Source organism: Myotis myotis, unplaced genomic scaffold, assembly GCF_014108235.1.
Source record: "Myotis myotis isolate mMyoMyo1 unplaced genomic scaffold, mMyoMyo1.p scaffold_m19_p_19, whole genome shotgun sequence".
Classification (NCBI taxonomy): domain Eukaryota; kingdom Metazoa; phylum Chordata; class Mammalia; order Chiroptera; family Vespertilionidae; genus Myotis; species Myotis myotis.
The window spans coordinates 5,042,012-5,051,430 of NW_023416323.1; the positions used below are offsets into that span (position 1 = coordinate 5,042,012).

General features: G+C 45.4%; 1 pseudogene; it reads left to right on the forward strand.

Annotated features, from left to right (window-relative positions):
- Positions 1 to 5,052: 5,052 nt before the first annotated feature.
- On the forward strand, positions 5,053 to 5,369 carry LOC118673988 (annotated as a pseudogene).
- The last annotated feature ends 4,050 nt before the right edge of the window (positions 5,370 to 9,419 follow it).

Here is a 9,419-nt window from a genome sequence, read left to right on the forward strand (position 1 = left end):
GAGGTCTCAACAACATGCTTTGAAACTACTTACTGATTTATCACTTTTAGTTGTTATCTAATCCAAGGTCTTCCCTCTTGAAAGATAGGACTCAGCAGCTTTCTTTCATATCACAACACACACACACACACACACACACACACACACACACACACACACACACACACACACACATTCTTCTCATCCAGTCTCTCTAGGATTTTCTAAAGACCATTATTTAGTGTAGTCTTCATTGCGTCTGTTTAATGCTATTCACATGTGAGCCCACTAAATGTGATTTTTTTTTTAAATTTAGATCTCTGAAGCACATCAGAGATGAAGAAGCTTCCTTCTGTGAGCCACAGAATTGTAGATGGGGTGGTTTTGCCCATTAGATGCTTGTAATGACAAAAATAGAGTAGAAAACGCCAAAAACTCCACATTCTTTCACAGTCCCTCCAGGTTACATTGCTGTGGTGCCGCCCTCTGGTGGTTATATTACAAATTACACCTCCCAATAAGGTCAAGCCATTTTTTCCAACCCAGGGTCACTCCGAGGGGCAGACCCAGGAAAAGTCAGCGTCAAGTGAAACAAGGACAGTCATTTTTAACACCTCAAGCATTGGCAAATGTTGGCAAATGACTAACAAACTCATTCATCCAGTTTTGAAATGTTATTTTTCATCTGGGTATATTTTTTTCTTGGGATCTGCAGCAATTATAGAGAGACCTAGTTTACAGGTAGCAGATAGCCGGGGTCATTTCTGAGAGCCATAACAGCTTGCACGCATGGAAAAGACACATCGATCTAATGAAGCCTCATCCTCCATTCAGTTCCTTGGGAATGAGAAAACAGGTTAGCTGCAGGATAATATCAAACTTAATGTTGCCATTAACTGCCCAAACCTCTCCGTTGCCCACTTTATAGTGGGGCCAGGCTATGCTGCAAAAGAAGCTTGAGGGACTCAGGGTCAAATTTTTCCCAAGGGGGTATCGAGAGGCACTGTGGACCGGTTCCCCATCCATGGAAACACAAATGAATTCCAAGCTGAGAGTTAGAGGCATCCCTACTAGTTTCTGGGATGTACTGGGCTGTCCTGTGGTCTGAGAACCGCACTGGGGGCAGGTTCCCTATCGGTCGGAAACTACCTGGGGTGTGGAGTGCATACCCTGTGCTCTGAGGGCAGACTTACCAATGATCCCCATTACCTCGGGCCCTGAGGACGAATCCTGTCAGCCTTCTCTAGGAAGGTAAGAAACTGCCTGGTGCCCCTTATCTTTGAAGCTGAATGAGTTCAGGCTCTCATTTATCCAGCAAAAGTTCGTGCAGACTCTCAAAAGCAATTCTAATTGAAAAGCCAAAAGCCATCATGGGGAGGGTGGGCTTACTCCACTCACACAGGTGGACTCCACTCCTCAGGGATACCCCGGCATCCAGGTGCCACCCAGGTGTAGTGTCACCCCATGCCCTGAGGGCAGGCTTACCAGGGGTCACAGTGATGGCTGGGCACTGTAACAATGGACTTCCTCCACTCAGACAGCTGAACTCCACTCAAATGTAGCCAATCCCAAGCAAGGTGTCCCTGCTGGTCTGCCTCTGGACTTAGAGGTCTCCCCTATTGTGTCTGTCCATACAAGGGGTGCTAATATCTCGGTGGCCTCCAACGGAAAAATCACCCTACAAATGCTAGTCTCCATTTGTCGAGCTATTGCCCTGCCTATAATGTTTGAAAAAGCCCTGCTCCTGCAGGAGGCCTAGGAGAGGCAGAGCAGCCGCCCTTCGAAGGGAAGGGATAGTCCCTGTGAAGTTATCCCTGAGGCTTTCATAGAAGTTGGAAATAAAGAAAAGATGGTTAAAAGAGTGTTGAAGGAGTTGAGGGTGGTCTCATTCCCTGGTTTCAGGAACCTTAGGGAGCACACAGAAAAGATGTTTTAAAAGACAAGGAACCTGCAAGGGATCCAAGAAGATTCCTGGTGTCCTATGTATGTTAGCTGGGCTAGCCAGACAGAGGCAGCACCTCGGGCCCTGAGGACGAACCCTGTCAGCCTTCTCTAAGAAGATAAGAAACTGCCTGGTGCTCCTTATCTTTGAAGCTGAATGAGTTCAGGCTCTCATTTATCCAGCAAAAGTTCGTGCAGACTCTCAGAAAGCAATTCTAATTGAAAAGCCAAAGTTACAGAGCAGTCATCGTTTTTCCCCCCTCCTGTCCTTAGTTATCTCAATTCTTCTCTTTAGCCTCGGTTCTCCTAACCTTTAGCCTTTAGCTCTACCTCAAGGGTTGAAAAAAAAAAAAAAAAAAAAAACCAGCTCAAAGAAAGTTGGCCTCCAGCTTAAAACAAAGAGGTTCGGAGTTCCAAGAAACTCACCCAAGTTCACCCACCGCAAAGCAAGGAGCTTGTGGGACACAATGGGTCCCTGCTGGTACCCAGCACTGGTCCAGATCTGCAAGGTGGTCTTGGGTGGGCTCCTCTGCCACACAATCCCGAGTCACGGCACCATAATGTGAGCAGTGGGAACAGCACCAGGTGTTAGAGTCCAGCCGTGGGCAAACTACGGCCCGCGGGCCGGATCCGGCCCGTTTGAAATGAATAAAACTAAAAAAGAAAAGACCGTACCCTTTTATGTAATGATGTTTACTTTGAATTTATATTAGTTCACACAAACACTCCATCCATGCTTTTGTTCCGGCCCTCCGGTCCAGTTTAAGAACCCATTGTGGCCCTCGAGTCAAAAAGTTTGCCCACCTCTGTGTTAGACTCATGGGTTCTCAACGGACCTGGGTTCAACAACTTTGGTACTTGAGTTCTGACTAGGAAAGAATTCAGAGCCAAGACTCGAACTATAAGAAAACATTTATTTGGAAAATAACAGAAGTAGACAAAGTCATTTGTAGAAGAAATGGGTTTAGGAAACAAGTTAAAGAGGTAAAGGAAGGGCCCTTGAAGCTTAGAAGTGAGGAGGGTAAAGGTGACATGTCTGGGGGGATGGAGGGAGATAGGAGGAAGGGAAGTGCAGGCATGCTCCCAGGAGGTAGCGTGTTCTGGATTCTCTGTCCTCAGGGTTTTAAGGGTGGAGATTTTAGGGGAGGTCCCAGGGGAAGATCTCAGTAGAAGATTCAGCAGCTCTCCAGGTGTGTCCTTTCAGAGTTGTGCTCTCCACTGATTGCTTGGTCCGTGCCAAGGCAGGCAGTCATTATTCAACGCAGCTGGTCCTGAGGTCAGCCTTGGTCATGACATTGTTTGTTTGGTTTTGCTGCTTTTCTGGGCCTGGAGCTGAAATACAACTGAAGCCTAGATGTCATCTCCAGGAAGGAAAGATCAGGGGGTCCAAGTAGCATGACCAGCGATATACTAAGGGAGGAAAAGTCACCCTGGGGACAAGGACCCACACTATGATTGTTCTTTGGTAGAGCTTTCTGCCCTGGTGACCTTCTCTACCTGCCCCATCATCCTTGCTCTGCTCGTCTAACTGCTTACCACACTTCCAGCTGAGGCCTCAGTCCTTCCCCACTCAGTCCTACACCAACTCTTTGTCCCCCTCACACTCGGGCAGCTCTGTCTGCCCAACTGCCCAGTCCCCCAGGGCTGCAGAATGGTCACTGCTGCCCCTGACCCCACCAGTCTGGAGACCCAGTCCTGCCTCCCTGGTCAGCTGTGGGACCAGGCTCTCAGGCTCCATGTCCTGATTGCCATCACCTGCCAGGAGGTGGCAGCAGCTGAACAAAGGAGAGATGCAGGGACACTTGTTATCACCCGCTGTGTCTGCAAGTGGACATGTGGGGCAGGAGTCCAGGAAATGACGGAACTTCCTGCTAATTTAGATGTCAGGAGTGTACGTGTTGGGAACTTAATAGAAAATGCATGGATGTTTTCTTATTTTGGAGGACAGGCTTTTGAGTTTGGAATTACAGGTTTCCCTTGGTTGCCACGGTCATTGTTAGTCCTACCCACTTGGGACACAGACTGCAAATTCAGCACCCTGGTTCAGGGTTGGTCTTGGGATGAGGCAGGGACAGCCAGTCCTGGGGCCCCTCTGCAGACAGATGTGTTCTCTGCTGGGAATAGTGCTCCTTTCTGGACAGCAGTACCCAGCCCCCTGGTGCCCTCCCCCCTTCCTGCAGGTCCTACCCCTTCTCCATCCTCATCTCAGCCCTCAGAGCAGATTCTGAGTTGATTGCCCAGGGGCATCGTGTGGGCCATTCACTCTCTTTGCTCTGCTCCTGTTGGCTGCCTGGTGTTGTCCATGACCACGAAGGTTCCCTGAGGATTATATGTGTGTGCGCATGTGGGTGTGTGATAGGCCTCTGTACACATGTGAATCTCGAGGTAAGGGTATTTGAGATCCATTTAACAACTATTTATTTTAAATGCAAGAATTCATGGTTAGGTCTTCCACAAGAATTCATGGTTAGGTCTTCCACATCCAATTAACAAAGGTTCATGTTGTAGATGAATTACTCTTCTTAACGTCCTGCCTTCCCATGGTAGAATGACACACCCACCCCTTTACCTGCGCCTTGCAGCTCTTCCCACTACAGGATAGCATATCCCCACCCCAGCCCTGTTTGTCCCAGGCTTGGCCAAAAGAACATGGAGTCCAGGGATCTCCATATCAAAAAGCACCTCAGGAAATTCTCAGAGACACAGGAAATTTGAGAAACATTTCCCTAAATGGTATAAGTTACAGGTTCCACTAGTAGGACAGATGTTGCCGTGTTATGGATTACAGGAGTTTTACAAGTAAGTCCTCCTCATCCTAATCCATAAGACAAAACCACAATATCCAAGCGAATATGTAACCAGCTGTGTAGAGGTACCTGGACACTCAGGAGATAAGAATACTATTGTCAGCTCTGAACCCCCTGTTTCAAGGGCTCAGCAACCACATGTAGGGACTGACTCCTCCCCGGGACAGGCTGACCTGAGTGTTACCTGCCAGAACTCTCAGCCCAAGGTTCCTACCAGGTCATGCTTCTTGGGAGGCTTCTCACTCCAACATGCAAAGCTGTTCTTCTGGGACCAGTTGGGATGTAAAGTCTGCTGGAAAGAGTAGATTCCGGCAGGATTTGAAACATGGGAGACGACGTGGAACGGCAACAAATTACCAACACTGGATCTTATCAGCCTCAGCCTGGATGAGTGAATTTATGTGAAAATGAGAAATTGAAAGCTTTGAGGAAGATTATATGCTTATGATCAACATTTAAATATGCTATTGGGAGATGTGGGAGAAACTTTGACCACTATAGAAATTGATGAAGAAACATATGAAGAGATATATAAGTCAACAAAACGGAATATTCCAATGCTTTTTGTCCGGGGAGATGGTGTTGTGCTAGTTGCTCCTCCATTGAGAGTTGGTTGAAACAAAGAATATATCCTGTGTGGCAATTAGAAGACTTTATATGATTGCGTCTTTAAACGTAGAAGATATGCAGAAGTGAACCCTGTGTAAATTTTGATATTTAGAAATGACCAAGGATTCTTCTGCTCCTGAAATGAGTTTATTTGCACATAACTCACAAATTCTTAAGCTAAATGGCATTTTTCTTTCTCCAACCCTTCCAATAAATGTGATCTCCAAAATGCAGCCCTCTTTCTTAGGAGTTTATTTGCTCCAATGTTTTTTCCTGAAAATTTATTTTTTTTTAATTTAAATTAAATTTGATGTTTTCTTTTTTTAAATGCAAAAAAAAAAAAAAAAAAAAGAGTAGATTCCCTGAGAATGAGGGAAGCCATAAGGGCCTGGGAAAGCATGCAGGAGACAAGTTACCCCAAATGGAGTACTAGCCACACATGATCTTTGAAATCTCTCAAAGACAGGTAAGATAAGGCTTCAGAAGCAACCCAGTGAAACAGCCCTTTACAACTTTACAAAAATGATCCTTGCCCAAGAGTGAAAAAGAATGTCTCTTTCTCTATTTGTTAAGGTTTTAGACATCCTAGTCCCTGAATTTTAGACCCAAAGTTATGAGCTTGGTACTTTGTGACCTTTATGGGCCTTTCAAGCCTCCCACAGCCCTGACACCTGAGGAGATAGAGACCCCACACAAGGGGCCGTGTGAGGAAGTGGAATCTGTCCTCAGCTGCTCAGAGCAGGTGCCTGCAGTTCTCCAGCCTCATGTCTCTGTTTAGGCCTCTCGGAGAGGGTCCGGGAGCCACACCCAGGGTCATGTCCTTGAAGACCACTGGTCCCTAAAATTTCAGTCACATGCCTCACCCATCCATCATCAACACCATGTCACAGGATGAGTGCACGCAACGCTGAGACTAGAGGAGGGACCGGAAACAAAGCGATGTAGAGTTTGCAGAGTCCAAGATGAAAAAACTTACAGCCTCTTCCTGTCCTTCACTCCACACTGCCCATTCCCACCACTCTTTTTTTTTTTTTTTAAACCATTACCTTCCCTACTGTGAGGAGAGGCAGTGAGATTGTTGGAGACTTGCTTGAACCACATCCACATGCCCAGTTGGTGGCCAGACTTCCAATTTCATGAGCTGACACAGCCCCCTTTGCAGCTAAAGTCAGCTTGTGCTGGGTTATTTATAAACAAATGTAGGTGCTAACCGACCCAGAAATTCATCCTCAGGACAGAACCCTAAAATGTGCAAAGGCTTGAGTTTGGGGTTCGCAGCCACACCTCCACCACAGGCTGGAGAATGGGGTGCCTTGTTGTGCAGCAGCAAATGCTCAATTGCTGTTCGCTGTATCTGGGACTCAGGTGTCACTGATTCAATGACCATTCAGATGCGACTGCAGTCAACTCCATGGGTATTTGATGCAAAGTGCTTGTGCATGTCTGTGAGGGAGTGTCTAGAAGTGTACTTGCTTCCTCTTAGGAAATGCACATGTGTAACTGAGTGCTATTGAACTGCCCCACATACCCTCTATCAGTTTGGTCTTAACAGTGCTTAGCACTGCCTGTGCCCAATTCCCCACCAAACCTGGGTACTACCACCTTTCTCAATATTTTCCAAAACTTAGACTTCTACAAACCCTACCATACAATTAATTTCTTTGTAACCCAGGGCCCCTTCTATAAACTTTCCTGTAGCACTCATAAAACATTTTATCATTATTTGTTCACATGAGTTAAAAAATTATTCTCTCACTTGTGAAAGACAGTAAGGCACACTCTATCCAGAGTGACTACTGCACTGGGAATTGCAGCAGGGGACAGAGTTTGGGCTCAATACCAAATCAACAAAGAAAAGTGGGAATTTATAGCCAAGGAGCAGGATGGGCCGTCAGTGGATGGAAAATTACCAGGAGAGTGGAGTAATTCTTGCTAAACGGACCTAACAGGATTCTTACCAGAGGCAGGCCAGCCTGACCAGGTATTACCTGGAATGGTGAGGTCAGTTCAAGTGCAGGGGATTCTGGCTAAACTCACTTAGGGGGATTCTTGCAAATCTGGACTCTACAAGAATGAAGATGGAAACTCAAGGTCAGGCCTAGTCTAGCAGAGGGCTCAGAGGATCCTGAATAAGTCTGGTCAAAGAGAGGATCTTTGTTCTGTGTTTCCCTCCATCCTGTACCATTCACCTCCAAACCATGGTTTTGAGAGAGAGAGAAAGGCATGAATTGATATATTAATATAAATTTATAAAGGACATATCAGGATGATAAAAAGAGAGAGTTTATAATTTATCAGAAACAACCACGAAAGCTACGCCAATATTGTTTAAATTTTAGGTTAAATGAATAGTTATCTACATAAATGTCCATCACTAAAACTGAATCAAGAAAAAAATGGATAATATGCATACAGCATTAACTATTAAAGAAATTAAAGGGAGAGCCAGTACTGTCCCTCTGCCAACACAACAATGCCAGGCCCTGGAGTCTTCATGGGTGAGTTCTAACAGATCTTCAAGTTAAAGATCATCCTCAACAAACTCTCTCAGAGAATTCAAAAGTTTAAAAAGAGAACATTGTGAAACACCAATCAGAAAGAATATATGCACACCTATGTTCATAGCAGTATTATTTACAATAGCTACGATCTGGAACAGCCCAAGTGCCCATCAGCAGATGAATGGATTAAAAAATTGTGGTACATTTATACAATGCAATACTGTGCAGCTATAAAAAGAAGGACCTCTTACCTTTTGAAGCAGCATAGAGGCACGTGGAGAATATCATGCTAAGTGAAATAAGTCAGTCAGAGAAAGACAAGTATCACATGATCTCACATATATGTGGAATCTAATGAACAAAATAAACTGACAAACAAAATACAGTGGGGCCTTGACTTACGAGTTTAATTCGTTCCGTGACGGAGCTCGTAACTCAAATTACTCGTATGTCAAATCACTGTGACATTCGCTGCACCAACGAGCGGTGGGGTATCTGAAGCTGGCTCTTACATAACCCGAATTTTAGCTCTCAACTCAAAGCAAAAAATCAGCCAAGAGACGGTTGGTATCTCAGAAAAAACTCGTGAGCCGGGACACTCGTAAGTCAAGGCCCCACTGTAGATACAGAGACGTTGAAACATGCAACAGACTGACATATTTCAGAGGGGATGGGAAGAGATTAAACAAAGAAATTATATGGGGAAGGTCTAAGGAGCGGGTGGGAGCAGGGTGGAGCAGATCAATGGGAGAGGGGGGAGGGGACATTTCTAATGCTTTCAACAATAAAGTTTAAAAAAGAAAAAAGAGAGAACGTTTCCCAGCCAGTGTGGCTCGGTGGTTGAGCATTTCTGGTCAAGGCACATGCCCGGTTAGGCCATATGCCCTGGTTGTGGGCTTGATCCCTAGAAGGGATCAAGAGGGAGCTGATCAATGATTCTCTCTCACCACTGATGTTTCTATCTCTCCTTCTCCCTTCCTCCCTGAAATCAATAAAAATATATAAATAAGTAAAAATAAATAAAAGTTTAAAAGTCTATTCACCCCCCCCCCCCAAAATGCATTACTATTATGCCAAGTGCTCACTGGCAGTGACAGGTTGAGACAACCCTAGTTTGGGCACACCATTGATTGTAATATAAGCAGTGCAACAAGGGAAACAAGCTCAAGAGTCAGAAGTCCTTCCTCTGTGTAATGGGGGCAGGGTGATGAATGACTCATTCCTGTGGCTGTAACCGCAGGACCTCCAGGCCTGCAGTCATTATCCTGAGAGGACCCCAGCCTGGCATGGTTCTATGTTCTCCCAGGATTAGATCAAGTTTCTTATAAAAGACAATGTCATGGAATTGGTGGTGGCGGGCATGGCTGGGTAAGATAAGCATGTATCGCCCAGAACAGATCATGAAATCTCTGGCGAACCACTGGCTGTCCATGTGATGTTTCAAAAGATGTGCACGTTTCTGTTGAAGACGACCCTTATTTTCACCCTGAGTGGTCTTGCTCCGGTTGTACACAATCTGATTGTGGATAAATCTTTCATAAATACCTTGTATGGTTTCCAAAAGAATAAGTTGTTTCCTAAA